At 41.7% G+C, this 17,107-nt stretch overlaps 2 non-coding genes and 1 pseudogene across 2 annotated transcripts; 2 read left to right on the forward strand and 1 right to left on the reverse strand.

Moving 5' to 3' along the window:
* On the forward strand, window positions 1-191 carry LOC140283290 (U2 spliceosomal RNA). Its single transcript, XR_011909999.1, has one exon. It is a non-coding gene; the product is annotated as a U2 spliceosomal RNA (small nuclear RNA).
* Window positions 192-7,555: 7,364 nt separating this feature from the next.
* Window positions 7,556-7,732, reverse strand: LOC140283421 (U2 spliceosomal RNA; annotated as a pseudogene).
* A 4,971-nt stretch (window positions 7,733-12,703) lies between these two features.
* LOC140283312 (U2 spliceosomal RNA) lies at window positions 12,704-12,894 on the forward strand. Its single transcript, XR_011910019.1, has one exon. It is a non-coding gene; the product is annotated as a U2 spliceosomal RNA (small nuclear RNA).
* Window positions 12,895-17,107: the final 4,213 nt, after the last annotated feature.

Genomic DNA, 17,107 nt, shown 5'->3' on the forward strand with positions numbered 1-17,107 from the left:
ATCGCTTCTCGGCCTTTTGGCTAAGATCAAGTGTAGTATCTGTTCTTATTAGTTTAATGTCTGATGTGTCCTCTATGCGAGGACTACATATTAAATGGATTTGTATCAATAGGAGTTGAAAAAGGAGCTTGCTCCGTTCACTCCAAGCATCGACCCGGTACTGTAGTGCCCCTGGGAACGGTGCGCTCTCCTCTGCTCTTGTGAAAAAGCAAACAGAGGTGCAGGATGGAAGTTTCAGGGAGCCCAAGATGAAACTTTCTTTTAGTCTGCTGAGAAAAGAGAGTGAATGCGAAGTAGACTTTAACACGGTTCTGGGAGCGAGCCGAGTGCGGGCTAACCAGGAGAATTGCTTGAAAGAAACGCGACACCGAATGAGCGGTCAGAACAAAGCCTCAATACGGTGTTCCTGTGGTGTTTTTATAAAATGCGGTGAAAAAAAAGGTGTGAATGCCCCATAGAAAACTAAAAGGTGGAGCGGAAGTGTTCGGCTGCAAGAAGGTGTGAATGTCCGACTATATTTGGTGAAAAGCAGGTGAAGCAAGGTCTGAATGCCCAACCTTACATCATCAAAAGTGAGATCAGAGGTTTTTGGCTGCAAGAAGGCCATAGTTTGCCAAAAGCGGGTAAGGTGCGAATGACCGACTAAATATCAACAAAAGTGGGGGCGGAGGTCTTCGGATGCAAGTGGGTGTGAATATCCCACCATAGAAGTATGGTGGAGAGGAAGCTGTGAATGGCCGACCATAGTTTGCAAAAAGCGGGTGAGAAAAGGTGCGAATGTCCAACCATACATGATCAAAACAGGGAGCGGAGGTGTTTGGCTGCGACAAGGTGTGAATGTCCACCCATAATTAATGAAAAGCGGGCAACAAGTAGGTTCGAATGCCCAACCATACATCATCAAAAGCAGGAGTGGATGTGTTCGGCTACAAGAAGGTTTGAATGTCCGAGCATAGTTTGTAGAAAGCGGGTAAGAAAAGGTGCGAATGCCCGACTATGTATGATCAAAAGAGGGAGTGGAGGTTTTCGGCTACAAGAAGGTTTGAATGTCCAACCATAGTTTGTAAAAAGCGGGTAAGAAAAGGTGCGAATGCCCGAAAATACACCATCAAAAGAGGGAGCGGAGGTGTTCCGCTGTAAGATGGTGCGAATGTCCGACCATAGTTGGTAAAAAGCGGGTAAGAAAAGGTTCGAATGCCCGAATATATACCATCAAAAGCGGAAACGGAGGTGTTCGGCTGCAAGAATGTGTGAACGTCCGACCAAAGTTTGTAAAAAGCAGTTAAGAAAAGGTTCGAATATCCAACCAAACATAATCAAAAGTGGGAGCAGAGCTGTTCGACTGCAAATAGGTGTGAATGTCCACCCATAATTCCTGAAAAATGGGTAAGAAAAGGTGCGAATGCCCAACCATACATCATCAAAAGAAGAAGTGGATGTGTTCTGCTACAAGAAGGTTTGAATGTCCGACCATAGTTTGTAAAAAGTGGGTAAGAAAAAGTTCAAATGCCCGAACATACACCATCAAAAGAGGGAGCGGAGGTGTTCCGCTGTAAGACGGTGTGAAAGTCCGACCATAATTGGTAAAAAGCGGGTAAGAAAAGGTTAAAATACCCGACTGTACACAATCAATAGCGGGAGCGGAGTTGTTCGGCTACAAGAAGGTGTGAAAGTCCGACCATGGTTTGTAAAACGCGGGTAAGACAAGGTGCGAATGCCCGACAATGTATGATCAAAAGAGGGAGCGGAGGTGTTCGGCTGCAAGGTCTGAATTTCCAACCATAAAGTGTTGTTCTTTGGTATACTGCAAAGTAATACTTTTTATTTTGTTGAAACCGATTCAGACATGGATAAATTTCAAGGACAAAGCAGTTTTAACTTGGTTTGAGTGAAGGAATTCATTTTATATCAAAATCCGAAATTGTGTAGAACTCGTGGAAATAAGTTTATTCTCGGATTCCTAAAGGTTTAGTGTTGTTCTTTGGTATACTGCAAAGTAATACTTTCTATTTTGTTGAAACCGATTAAGTTAAAACTGCTTTGTCCTTCATATTTATCCATGTCATAATAGCTTTAAACAAAAAAGAACGTTGTACTTTGCAGGATAGGAAAGAACAACACTAAACCTTTAGGAATCCGAGAATAATCTTCTTTTCACGAGTTCTACACAATTTCGGATTTTGATATAAAATGAATTCCTTCACTCAAACCAAGTTAAAACTGCTTTGTCCTTCATATTTATTCATGTCTAAATAGCTTTAAACAAAAAAGAACGTTGTACTTTGCAGGATAGGAAAGAACAACTCTAAACCTTTTCAGGAATCCGAGAATAAGCTTCTTATCACCAGTTCTACACAATTTCGGATTTTGATATAAAATGAATTCCTTCACTCAAACCAAGTTAAAACTGCTTTGTCCTTCATATTTATCCATGTCTGAATAGGTTTCAACAAAAAAGAAAGTATTAATTTGCAGTATACCAAAGAACAACACTAAACCTTTAGGAATCCGAGAATAAGCTTCTTATCACCAGTTCTACACAATTTCGGATTTTGATATAAAATGAATTCCTTCACTCAAACCAAGTTAAAACTGCTTTGTCCTTAATATTTATCCATGTCTGAATAGGTTTCAACAAAAAAGAAAGTATTACTATGCAGTATACCAAAGAACAACACTAAACCTTTAGGAGTCCGAGAATAAGCTTCTTATCGCCAGTTCTACACAATTTCGGATTTTGATATAAAATGAATTCCTTCACTCAAACCAAGTTAAAACTGCTTTGTCATATTTTTCAGCAAGTATGGTCGGACATTCACACCTACTCACAGCCGAACACCTCCGCTCCCGCATTTGATGGTGTATAGTCGGGCATTCTCACCATTTCTCATCAGGTTTTTGCAAATTATGATGACATTCACACCTGCTTTTGATGTTGTATGGTTGGGCATTCGCACCTTTTTTTACCCATTTTTCAGGAATTATGGGTGGACATTCACACCATCTTACAGCTGAACACCTCCTCTCCCGCATATGATCATGTGCGGTTTGATATTCGAAAAATTTTCTTTCATGTTTTCTAGCAATTATTGATGGACATTGAGACCTTCTTGCAGCTGAACACCTCTGCTCCCGCTTTTGATGGTGTATAGTTGGGCTTTCGAGCCTTTTCTTCCCCGGTTTTTACAAATTATGGTTGGACATTCAGACCTTCTTGCAGCCGAAAACCTCCGCTCCCTCTTTTGATCATACATTGTCGGGCATTCGCACCTTTTCTTAACCACTTTTTACAAAACATGGTTGGACTTTCACACTTTCTTGTAGCCGAACACATCCCTTCCCGCTATTAATTGTGTACAGTCGGGTATTTTAACCTTTTCTTACCCGCTTTTTACCAACTACGGTCGGACATTCACACCTTCTTATGGCGGAACACCTCCGCTCCCTCTTTTGATGGTGTAGGTTCGGGCATTCGAACCTTTTCTTACCCGCTTTTTACAAACTATGCTCGGACATTCAAACCTTCTTGTAGCCGAACACATCCAGTCCTGCTTTTGATGATGTATGGTTGGGCATTCGCACCTTTTTTTTTACCCATTTTTGAGGAATTATGGGTGGACATTCACACCTTCTTGCAGCTGAACACCTCCTCTCCCACTTATGATCATGTGCGGTTGGATATTCGAACATTTTTTTTCATGTTTTCTAGCAATTATTGATGGACATTCAGACCTTCTTGCAGCTGAACACCTCCGCTCCCGCTTTTGATGGTGTATAGTCGGGCTTCCGAGCCTTTTCTTCCCCGGTTTTTACAAATTATGGTTGGACATTTAGACCTTCTTGCAGCCGAAAACCTCCGTTCCCTCTTTTGATCATACATTGTCCGGCATTCGCACCTTTTCTTACCCGCTTTTTACAAACCATGGTCGGACTTTCACACCTTTTAGTAGCCAAACAACTCCGCTCCCGCTATTGATTGTGTACAGTCGGGTATTTTAACCTTTTCTTACCCGCTTTTTACCAATTATGGTGGGACATTCACACCTTCTTACAGCGGAACACCTCCGCTCCCTGTTTTGATCATTTATGGTCTGGCAATACTACCTTTTCTTACCCGTTTTTGAGTTATTATGGCTGGACATTCACAGCTTCTTGCAGCCGAACACCTCTTCTCCCGCTTTTGATGATGAATGGTCCGGCATTCTTACCTTTTCTAACACATTTTTCAGCAATTATTGTCGGTCATTCACACCTTTCTCATCAGCTTTTTACAAATTATGATCTGACATTCACACCTACTTGCAGCCGAACACCTCAGCTTCCGCTTTTGATGGTGTATATTTTGGCATTCGAACCTTTTCTTACCCGCTTTTTACAAACCATGGTCGGACTTTCATACCTTCTTTTAGCCGAACAACTCCGCTCCCGCTATTGATTGTGTAGAGTTGGGTATTTTAGCCTTTTCTTACCCGCTTTTTACCAACTATGGTCGGACATTCACACCTTCTTACAGCGGAACACCTCCGCTCCCTCTTTTGATGGTGTATGTTCTGGCATTCGAACCTTTTCTTACCCACTTTTAACAAACTATGCTCGGACATTCACACCTTCTTGCAGTGAAACACCTCCGCTCCCTCTTTTGATTGTGTATGTTCGGGCATTCGAACCTTTTCTTACCCGCCTTTTACAAACTATGGTCGGACATTCAAACCTTCTTGTGGCCGAACAGATCCACTTCTGCTTGTGATGATGTATAGTTGGGCATTCACACCTTTTCTTACCCATTTTTCAGTAATTATTGGTGGACATTCAGACCTTCTTGCAGCTGAACACCTCCGCTCCCGCTTTTGATGGTGTATAGTCGGGCTTTGGAGCCTTTTCTTCAACAGTGTTTACAAATTATGGTTGGAAATTCAGACCTTGCAGCCGAACAACTCCGCTCCCTCTTTTGATCATACATTGTCGGGCATTCGCACCTTGTCTTACCCGCTTTTTACAAACCATGGTCGGACTTTCACACCTTCTTGTAGCCGAACAACTCCGCTCCCGCTATTGATTGTGTACAGTCGGGTTTTTTAACCTTTTCTTACCCGCTTTTTACCAACTATGGTCGGACATTCGCAGCATCTTACAGCGGAACACCTCCGCTCCCTCTTTTGATGGTGTATGTTCGGGCATTCGAACTTTTTCTTACCCGCTTTTTACAAACTATGGTTGGACATTCAAACCTTCTTGTAGCAGAACACATCCACTTCTTCTTTTGATGATGTATGGTTGGGCATTCGCACCTTTTCTTACCCATTTTTCAGGAATTATGGGTGGATATTCACACCTACTTGCAGTCGAACAGCTCTGCTCCCACTTTTGATTATGTTTGGTTGGATATTCGAACCTTTTCTTAACTGCTTTTTACAAACTTTGGTCGGACGTTCACACCTTCTTGCAGCCGAACACCTCCGCTTCCGCTTTTGATGGTATATATTCGGGCATTCGAACCTTTTCTTACCCACTTTTTACCATTTATGGTCGGACATTCACACCGTCTTTCAAGTGTAACACCTCCGCTCCCTCTTTTGATGGTGTATGTTCGGGCATTCGCACCTTTTCTTACCCGCTTTTTACAAACTATGGTCGTACATTCAAACCTTCTTGTAGCCGAAAACCTCCACTCCCTCTTTTGATCATACTTTGTCGGGCATTCGCACCTTTTCTTACCCGCTTTTTACAAACTATGCTCGGACATTCAAACCTTCTTGTAGCCAAACACATCCACTCCTGCTTTTGTTGATGTATGGTTGGGCATTCGAACCTACTTGTTGCCCGCTTTTCATTAATTATGGGTGGACATTCACACCTTGTCACAGCCAAACACCTCCGCTCCCTGTTTTGATCATGTATGGTTGGACATTCGCACCTTTTCTCACCCGCTTTTTGCAAACTATGGTCGGCCAATCACAGCTTCCTCTCCACCATACTTGTATGGTGGGATATTCACACCCACTTGCATCCGAAGATCTCCGCCCCCACTTTTGTTGATATTTAGTCGGTCATTCACACCTTACCCGTTTTCTTGCCGCCAAACACCTCTGATCTCGCTTTTGATGATGTAAGATTGGGCATTCAGACCTTGCTTTTCCTGCTTTTCACCAACTATAGATGGACATTCACACCTTCTTGCAGCCGAACACTTCCGCTCCACCTTTTAGGTTTCTATCACACCTTTTTTTTCACCGCATTTTATAGATTATGGTTGGAAATTCTCAACCACTCATCCGAAGACCTCTCCTCCCGCTTTTGTTAATATATTTGAACTTTAGTCAGACATTCACACCTACTTGTAGCCGAACACCACCTCTCTAGCTTTTGATGAGGTATGGTCCGGGATTCTTACCGTTTCTAACACATTTTTCAGCAATTATGGTAGGATATTCACACCTTCTTGCAGCTGAACACCTCCTCTCCCACTTATGATCATGTGCGGATTGATTTTCGAAAATTTTCTTTCATGTTTTCTAGCAATTAATTATGGACATTTAGACCTTCTTGCAGCTGAACACCTCCGCTCCCGCTTTTGATCATACATTGTCAGGCATTCGCACCTTGTCTTACCCGCTTTTTACAAACTTTAGTCGAACATTCACACATTTTTGCAGCCGAACACAGTTTTTTGCAGCCGAATTTGGGCATTCGCACCTTTTCATACCCACTTTTTACCAACTATGGTCGGACATTCACACCGTCTTACAGCGGAACACCTCCGCTCCCTCTTTTGACGGTGTATGTTCGGGCATTCGAACCTTTTCTTACCCGCTTTTTACAAACTATGCTCGGACATTCAAACCTTCTTGTAGCCGAACACATCCACTCCTGCTTTTGATGATGTATGGTATGGCATTCGAACCTACTTGTTGCCCGCTTTTCATTAATTATGGGTGGACATTCACACCTTGTCGCAGCCAAACACCCTGTTTCGATCATGTATGGTTGGACATTCGCACCTTTTCTCACCCGCTTTTTGCAAACTATGGTCGGCCATTCACAGCTTCCTCTCCACCATACTTGTATGGTGGGATATTCACACCCACTTGCATCCGAAGACCTCCGCCCCCACTTTTGTTGATATTTAGTCGGTCATTCGCACCTTACCCGCTTTTGGCAAACTATGGCCTTCTTGCAGCCAAAAACCTCTGATCTCGCTTTTGATGATGTAAGGTTGGGCATTCAGACCTTGCTTCACCTGCTTTTCACCAAATATAGTCGGACATTCACACCTTCTTGCAGCCGAACACTTCCGCTCCACCTTTTAGTTTTCTATGGGGCATTCACACCTTTATTTTCACCGCATTTTATAAAAACACCACAGGAACACCGTATTGAGGCTTTGTTCTGACCGCTCATTCGGTGTCGCGTTTCTTTCAAGCATTTCTCCTGGTTAGCCCGCACTCGGCTCGCTCCCAGAGCCGTGTTAAAGTCTACTTCGCATTCACTCTCTTTTCTCAGCAGACTAAAAGAAACTTCCATCCTGCACCGCTGTTAGCTTTTTCACAAGAGCAGAGGAGAGCGCACCGTTCCCAGCGGCACTGCAGTACCGGGTCGATGCTTGGAGTGAACGGAGCAAGCTCCTTTTTCAACTCCTATTGATAAAAATCCATTTAATATGTAGTCCTTGCATAGACATATCACATATTAAACTGATAAGTACAGATGGATTATGTGCAATTAGTAAAGAGAGTAGAGGACGATCTCTCTCGTTGGAAGTCCTTACCTATATCACTTATGGGGAGAGTTACAACCATTAAAATGATGATACTACCAAAAGTTAACTATTTGTTCTCAATGATCCCCATAAAACCATCTGCTACTTGGTTTAAGTCACTAGATTCTTGCATCTCCAAATTTCTGTGGAAAAACAAACCACCACGTATTAGTTTAAAAACCCTACAGAAGACCAAGGACAGTGGTGGATTAGATTTACCTCATTTTCAGCACTATTCCTTAGCCAATAGGTTACAATATATATCAAAATGGTTTAAACCTTGTTGTTGTCACAGTTCCCAGAGACGTTGTAATCGTTGAGGATTCTATATTCACCCCCTCATTAGAGGCACGTGTTGCAGATTGATGACACTGAATCTTCTTCTCTGTTCATTGCTGGCATCATTCCCAGCATCGTAAGTGTTCGTGGCATTGTTAGCCTCTTCTTCTGGATCTTGATATCGAGCATCCTTTTGTATTTCTGGTTTGTAAGTCCTCTCTCTTCGTTCACCGGAGTCTTCGTCTCTTTGTCCTTGAGTTTGGTGATTTTTTCTTCTTTTGATGCCTTGACACAGTGTGACAGGTGATACCACATGGGAGATCCTTTAACTTGGACTGCTGTCCCTGTGCTGCGAAATGGCTGTGCTGCTCAAATGGTCTCTCCTTCATCATATACACAGTTATTTATACATCACCTTCCACCATGAAGCGTTGTCCCTTTTTGTTTCTCTCTTTGTTCTTAAAATGCTGTTATAAATGTCTAAACCAATCCATTAAACTAGATCATTTTGGCAGTAAAGCGATCTACAATGTGCTTGGTCGCAAAGCTGCTCATCTGTGGTAATCAGCTCTTCAGAAAGGCATTCTTCAATTGATTTCACTCATTTTATGTAATAATTTTGTGATTTCCTACAAAACTACACTTCTTCTCCCATCTGTCTGAGTATTTAATATTGTCTGGGTCCCGTTAAAACATGTATTTTTCCCATCTAATTCCTTGTTTGCTTTAAAACAAGTATTCCCCATTTTCTATCCCTTCAGTAGCCAACCAGTTTGTATGGAGTACACTGGAGCAACTTGACTGATCAGTAAAACACTGCTTTTGTTGTCACCGCAAGGCTTCCCCCGTCGGTTGTTTCACTGAGACACTACTGAGTAACTACAACTCAACACAGTTTATACACATAACATTCATATACATACTAACAAACAAACAAACAATAATTTATCGCAATTTTCTCATCTCTGTTTGAACGTACACCCAGGTAAATATTCCTGTAGTCTTCTCATACCGACTATGGACCCATTCATTGTTTAACTTCACTGTTTTGCAAATCCTAATTGAATATTACACATTGACATTGAACTTTACTGGATAAGCAGGTCTTCATTGCATTCAGCAGCCTATATGTGAGCATTTATGTGTAAGCTGTTCTTCTTTGCATTTATCAGCAGCAAGCAATTCTTCACTGCACATGCATATGTAAATAGTAAAACAATTCCAATGTGTTAGCGAAACCTTCTATATCACAGTGGTTTCTAAGGTCTATTTTAAGTTCTTTGCCATCATTTAGATGACATTGTTTACAAAGTGTGTCAAATTATCACTGAAGATCTTTTCAGGAATTTCAAATCTAGAAATGAGTGATTTTACGCGTGATTTTGCTACTGAGAGTGCATCTGCTTGTGCACATGGAAATATTTCAGACCATTTGGTAAAAACCTCTGTTGTCACTGAGCAGAATCGTTTCCCTTAACATTAATTTAGTTCAATGAAATCTACAAAATAATGAAATAATGAAATCCAAACAAATATGTTGAAAAAGATACACTGGCTTAGGGAATTATCTTCGTTTTGGTCTTAGATTGCCCTGTGGAATGTATTTTGCACATATTTGACCTGCTAGACAAAACTTTATTCATTTATTTATTCTACAAAAATGTTTTTAATAATTAGTAAAACCATATGCTGTAAAAACCTGGTTCATTATTGCTTCCATCCCTCCTGTTGAGACATGACATGGTCCGTGGCTCAATACTGCAGCATATTTAAACAAATTCTTTGGCAGTATGGTTTTCCTTCCGGTCATTCATACGAGTCTATTGTAGATGGCAATTGAATAACATCTAATAATGCTAAAATATTTGTAGTTTATACATTTAGCTGTGGATGTCAACATACCTGTTTTTCCAATGCTGTGTTAACACATGTACAGTTGAGAAGGCATACTGACTGTCAGTGTAAACGTTAACAACCTTTTTGTTATTTAATTTACAAGCTTCAGTTAAAGCTACCAATTCGACTGCTTGAACAGAGTAATTTTTTGGTAGTGGTTTTTTTAAGAAAACTTCAGTTTCTGTTACTACTGCAAATCCTGTAGCATTTGTGCCATCAGGGTTTTTTTCCTTGATCTGTTGAATAAATATAGTTATTTCTGCATTTTCATAACGTATATCAGTTAAGTCTGGCCTGGGTAAAACACTGATGGTTATTTCTGGCTTTCCATCTGTGGGGTAGGTAGCAGTGTGGATGGATTAAGTGTAGCACATCTCTCGACAACAAGGTGTGGCTGTGAAAGAAGAACTGTTATGTAGAAGAGATGTCTGGTAAAGATATTTTGTTAAGTAACCATATCACAGCCACTGCATGAGGTACCTTAAGTGTTAATGGGTGAAATAACACCATTATAGTTGATGCCTGCACTGCCAATGGCTTCTGGCCATTGATTCAAAAGTACGATCTCGTCCCTTTTTCCCCCTTTCAGTGGACACTGGCCCCTAATTACCGCAATTCAGCAGGGGGTCTTTCATTAGGAGTACTGGACTCCCCCGTGCACGGTTTCAGCTCCGACCCTGGACAGCGGAAAAAACGTTGAGATCTGGTTTGAGGACCCAATTGTTGAGAAAAGTCTCTCAATGAGACTCAGAGTTGCTGGAGTCAGTTAATGCAAAGGTTTAATCTTGCAGCAAGTTCAAGAATGTGTGTGTGTATGGGTGTATGTGTGCGAACGTGTGTGAGTTTGTGTGTGTGAGAGTTTAAAGAACCTGTTATCCATAGGCAGGCCTTAACTAGTATGGCACGGGTCCAGCCTGTCTCATCTTTTTTGGAAGGTCCAGCGCTCGGCCGTAACCCTTCTGTCTGTTTGGACTCTCACATACATTCGGTTAATCATAGAAAAACGAGAACAAAACTTTTTAGCCCCTTAAATTCATAAAACAGACATGGTGCAGTTATTTCCATTCTAGAAAATAAGAGTAATCACCACCATTCCTATAAATTCTGGATATTCTAACAATCTGAATCTTTTTTAAATGTTCGATGAAGCCCTTTGCTGTTCTGTTTAGAGACTCAGCTGATCATAAACCAAGTTTTGCTCTTGAACCAAGCTTCTAAACTCTTCACCTTTTTCATTTCTCAGTTAGTATTCACTTTAAAACTGATTAAAAGAAAAATTAAATGAATGCCTATCAACAAATGTGGGATCTAAACTCTAGTGCTTCCTCTAAAATAATTTCCTTTCTCAATTCAGAAATGTGTGTGTGTAAGTCACAACACCCGTGACACCAAAACGGCTTTCTTTTCTCTCTTTTCTCTACACTCTGCACTGTGAGCACACACAACAAATCAGAAAGGCTTTTTTCTCTCTTTTCTACATTATGGACTGTGGGGACACAAAACCGCTCTCTCTTTTTTTTTTTTTGATTGTGTGCCAGGGCGTTGTCTCACGTATTAGATTATGCTTAAGATACGAATGAGTTTATCAGTCACATCAGAATCCATACATACTGATCCTCCCGTAATAAAATGGTCGGATCTTATCAAACATACTTTGTTTCTTGTGACAAGTCAGCGAAACAGCGTATACACGTCAAGACACTGAATCAAGTTTGCCACAAGAACTCATAAGTTTGGCAGTATTGCTCTGCCGTCAGCAATCATACACCCATTTCATTTTCATGAGACATGTGCAGGCACCTGTTCATCTACTGTTCTATCACTATGAATTAGTTTATCTATTATCAATAAGGATACTTCTACAACTACTATCAAAGTATGTCCGGACTTCTTATGTTGTCAGTTGCTATATATGAATAAGTGGGTTGCTACTGAAAAGCATTAAGCATGTCACACAGCCCAAACATATAACATTTCAGGACACACCACACAGTTAACAACCACAGTGAAGCGTGTCAAAGCCCAAACATGTAACATTCAACAGGACACTTACACAACACATTCAAATCAAACAGTCAGACAACATACAAGAACCTATACCCCAGCCGGCATTGCTCCCTGCCTATTTTCCTACAACTCACTATGTGTGCGCACATCTTTATTCACAAACTCTTCAACTTATACTCTTTTACCGAAGCTGCTACAGCTCGATTGGCCAAATACCCTTAGATCCTATTTCGGTGAATTTGACATCTGCCTTGCATGTAACAGATTAGCGGTTTAGCAGTTTTAATTTAGTTTGAGTGAAGGAATTCATTTTATAGCAAAATCCGAAATCGTGAAGAACTCATGGAAGTAAGCTTATTCTCGGATTCCTGAATCTTTAGATTTGCTCTTTCTTTTACTGCAAAGTACAACGTTGAGCAGCACTAATGAGTTGTTTCTATTTTTGGCAGGCTTTACCTTTGCGGATGAAGCCCTTTCTGTCTGTGCAAAAGAAATCTTGTTACTGTGCAGAGTGACTTCTCTGAGTAGAGTCGCCTTACTTGTTGCGACTGTGCCAATGTTCGAAGCTGGAGTGCAAAGTTGTTGCTTGAATGGTGCTCGCTGGAGCGTGCGGTAGTGTAAAGTTATACCATTTAAAAGGGCTGAAGAGTGCTCAGTGCAGCGGGTGGGCCGAGGTGCAAAGTGAAACTATGGCCATAAAAAGAACACCGCTACAAGTGCGCATTGTGCCAGGAAGGGCCCTCAGACGTGAACCAGTGGACAGTTATCGCTTCTCGGCCTTTTGGCTAAGATCAAGTGTAGTATCTGTTCTTATTAGTTTAATGTCTGATGTGTCCTCTATGCGAGGACTACATATTAAATGGATTTGTATCAATAGGAGTTGTAAAAGGAGCTTGCTCCGTTCACTCCAAGCATCGACCCGGTACTGTAGTGCCCCTGGGAACGGTGCGCTCTCCTCTGCTCTTGTGAAAAAGCAAACAGCGGTGCAGGATGGAAGTTTCAGGGAGCCCAAGATGAAACTTTCTTTTAGTCTGCTGAGAAAAGAGAGTGAATGCGAAGTAGACTTTAACACAGTTCTGGGAGCGAGCCGAGTGCGGGCTAACCAGTAGAATTGCTTGAAAGAAACGCGACACCGAATGAGCGGTCAGAACAAAGCCTCAATACGGTGTTCCTGTGGTGTTTTTATAAAATGCGGTGAAAAAAAAGGTGTGAATGCCCCATAGAAAACTAAAAGGTGGAGCGGGAGTGTTCAGCTGCAAGAAGGTGTGAATGTCCGACTATATTTGGTGAAAAGCAGGTGAAGCAAGGTATGAATGCCCAACCTTACATCATCAAAAGCGAGATCAGAGGTTTTTGGCTGCAAGAAGGCCATAGTTTGCCAAAAGTGGGTAAGGTGCGAATGACCGACTAAATATCAACAAAAGTGGGGGCGGAGGTCTTCGGATGCAAGTGGGTGTGAATATCCCACCATAGAAGTATGGTGGAGAGGAAGCTGTGAATGGCCGACCATAGTTTGCAAAAAGCGGGTGAGAAAAGGTGCGAATGTCCAACCATACATGATCAAAACAGGGAGCGGAGGTGTTTGGCTGCGACAAGGTGTGAATGTCCACCCATAATTAATGAAAAGTGGGCAACAAGTAGGTTCGAATGCCCAACCATACATCATCAAAAGCAGGAGTGGATGTGTTCGGCTACAAGAAGGTTTGAATGTCCGAGCATAGTTTGTAAAAAGCGGGTAAGAAAAGGTTCGAATGCCTGAACATACATCATCAAAAGCAGGACTGGATGTGTTCGGCTACAAGAAGGTTTGAATGTCCGACCATAGTTGGTAAAAAGTGGGTATGAAAAGGTTCGAATGCCCAAAATCGGCTGAAAAAAACTGTGTTCGGCTGCAAAAAGGTGTGAATGTTTGACTAAAGTTTGTAAGACAAGGTTCGAATGCCTGACAATGTATGATCAAAAGCGGGAGCGGAGGTGTTCAGCTGCAAGAAGGTCTAAATGTCCATCATTAATTGCTAGAAAACATGAAAGAAAATTTTCGAAAATCAATCTGCATATGATCATAAGTGGGAGAGGAGGTGTTCAGCTGCAAGAAGGTGTGAATGTCCTACCATAATTGCTGAAAAATGTGTTAGAAACGGTAGGAATGCCGGACCATACATAATCAAAAGCTAGAGAGGTGGTGTTCGGCTGCAAGTAGGTGTGAATGTCTGACTAAAGTTCAAATATATTAACAAAAGCGGGAGGAGAGGTCTTCGGATGAGTGGTTGAGAATTTCCAACCATAATCTATAAAATGCGGTGAAAAAAAAGGTGTGATAGAAACCTAAAAGGTGGAGCGGAAGTGTTCGGCTGCAAGAAGGTGTGAATGTCCGTCTATAGTTGGTGAAAAGCAGGAAAAGCAAGGTCTGAATGCCCAATCTTACATCATCAAAAGCGAGATCAGAGGTGTTTGGCTGCAAGAAAACGGGTAAGGTGTGAATGACCGACTAAATATCAACAAAAGTGGGGGCGGAGGTCTTCGGATGCAAGTGGGTGTGAATATCCCACCATACAAGTATGGTGGAGAGGAAGCTGTGAATGTCCGACCATGGTTTGTAAAACGCGGGTAAGACAAGGTGCGAATGTCCGACAATGTATGATCAAAAGAGGGAGCGGAGGTGTTCGGCTGCAAGGTCTGAATTTCCAACCATAATTTGTAAACACCGTTGAAGAAAAGCCTCGAAAGCCCGACTATACACCATCAAAAGCGGGAGCAGAGGTGTTCAGCTGCAAGAAGGTCTGAATGTCCACCAATAATTACTGAAAAGAAGAAGAGGTAAGAAAAGGTTTGAATGCCCGAACATACACAATCAAAAGAGGAAGCGGAGGTGTTTCGCTGCAAGAAGGTGTGAATGTCCGAGCATAGTTTGTAAAAAGTGGGTAAGAAAAGGTTCGAATGCCCGAACATACACCATCAAAAGAGGGAGCGGAGGTGTTCCGCTGTAAGAAGGTGTGAATGTCCAACCATAGTTGGTAAAAAGCGGGTAAGAAAAGGTTAAAATACCCGACTCTACACAATCAATAGCGGGAGCGGAGTCGTTCGGCTAAAAGAAGGTGTGAAAGTCCGACCATGGTTTGTAAAAAGCGGGTAAGAAAAGGTTCGAATGCAAAAATATACACCATCAAAAGCGGAAGCCGAGTTGTTCGGCTGCAAGTAGGTCTGAATGTCCACCCATAATTAATGAAAAGCGGGCAACAAGTAGGTTCGAATGCCCAACCATACATCAACAAAAGCAGGAATGGATGTGTTTGGCTACAAGAAGGTTTGAATGTCCGAGCATAGTTTGTAGAAAGCGGGTAAGAAAAGGTGCGAATGCCCGACAATGTATGATCAAAAGAGGGAGTGGAGGTTTTCGGCTACAAGAAGGTTTGAATGTCCAACCATAGTTTGTAAAAAGCGGGTAAGAAAAGGTGCGAATGCCCGAAAATACACCATCAAAAGAGGGAGCGGAGGTGTTCCGCTGTAAGATGGTGCGAATGTCCGACCATAGTTGGTAAAAAGCGGGTAAGAAAAGGTTCGAATGCCCGAATATATACCATCAAAAGCGGAAACGGAGGTGTTCGGCTGCAAAAAGGTGTGAACGTCCGACCAAAGTTTGTAAAAAGCAGTTAAGAAAAGGTTCGAATATTCAAACAAACATAATCAAAAGTGGGAGCAGAGCTGTTCGACTGCAAATAGGTGTGAATGTCCACCCATAATTCCTGAAAAATGGGTAAGAAAAGGTGCGAATGCCCAACCATACATCATCAAAAGAAGAAGTGGATGTGTTCTGCTACAAGAAGGTTTGAATGTCCGACCATAGTTTGTAAAAAGTGGGTAAGAAAAAGTTCGAATGCCCGAACATACACCATCAAAAGAGGGAGCGGAGGTGTTCCGCTGTAAGACGGTGTGAAAGTCCGACCATAATTGGTAAAAAGCGGGTAAGAAAAGGTTAAAATACCCGACTGTACACAATCAATAGCGGGAGCGGAGTTGTTCGGCTACAAGAAGGTGTGAAAGTCCGACCATGGTTTGTAAAACGCGGGTAAGACAAGGTGCGAATGCCCGACAATGTATGATCAAAAGAGGGAGCGGAGGTGTTCGGCTGCAAGGTCTGAATTTCCAACCATAATTTGTAAACACCGTTGAAGAAAAGCCTCGAAAGCCCGACTATACACCATCAAAAGCGGGAGCAGAGGGGTTCAGCTGCAAGAAGGTCTGAATGTCCACCAATAATTACTGAAAAATGGGTAAGAAAAGGTGTGAATGCCCAACTATACATCATCAAAAGCAGAAGTGGATGTGTTCGGCCACAAGAAGGTTTGAATGTCCGACCATAGTTTGTAAAAAGCGGGTAAGAAAAGGTTCGAATGCCCGAACATACACAATCAAAAGAGGGAGCGGAGGTGTTTCGCTGCAAGAAGGTGTGAATGTCCGACCATAGTTTGTAAAAACCGGGGAAGAAAAGGCTCGGAAGCCCGACTATACACCATCAAAAGCGGGAGCGGAGGTGTTCAGCTGCAAGAAGGTCTGAATGTCCATCAATAATTGCTAGAAAACATGACAAAAAATGTGAAGGAATTCATTTTATATCAAAATCCGAAATTGTGTAGAACTCGTGGAAATAAATTTATTCTCGGATTCCTAAAGGTTTAGTGTTGTTCTTTGGTATACTGCAAAATAATACTTTCTATTTTGTTGAAACCGATTAAGTTAAAACTGCTTTGTCCTTCATATTTATCCATGTCATAATAGCTTTAAACAAAAAAGAACGTTGTACTTTGCAGGATAGGAAAGAACAACACTAAACCTTTAGGAATCCGAGAATAATCTTCTTTTCACGAGTTCTACACAATTTCGGATTTTGATATAAAATGAATTCCTTCACTCAAACCAAGTTAAAACTGCTTTGTCCTTCATATTTATTCATGTCTAAATAGCTTTAAACAAAAAAGAACGTTGTACTTTGCAGGATAGGAAAGAACAACTCTAAACCTTTTCAGGAATCCGAGAATAAGCTTCTTATCACCAGTTCTACACAATTTCGGATTTTGATATAAAATGAATTCCTTCACTCAAACCAAGTTAAAACTGCTTTGTCCTTCATATTTATCCATGTCTGAATAGGTTTCAACAAAAAAGAAAGTA

The sequence above is a fragment of the Leuresthes tenuis genome, unplaced genomic scaffold (assembly GCF_036924035.1).
Source record: "Leuresthes tenuis unplaced genomic scaffold, fLeuTen1.0.hap1 SCAF_23, whole genome shotgun sequence".
Taxonomy (NCBI): domain Eukaryota; kingdom Metazoa; phylum Chordata; class Actinopteri; order Atheriniformes; family Atherinopsidae; genus Leuresthes; species Leuresthes tenuis.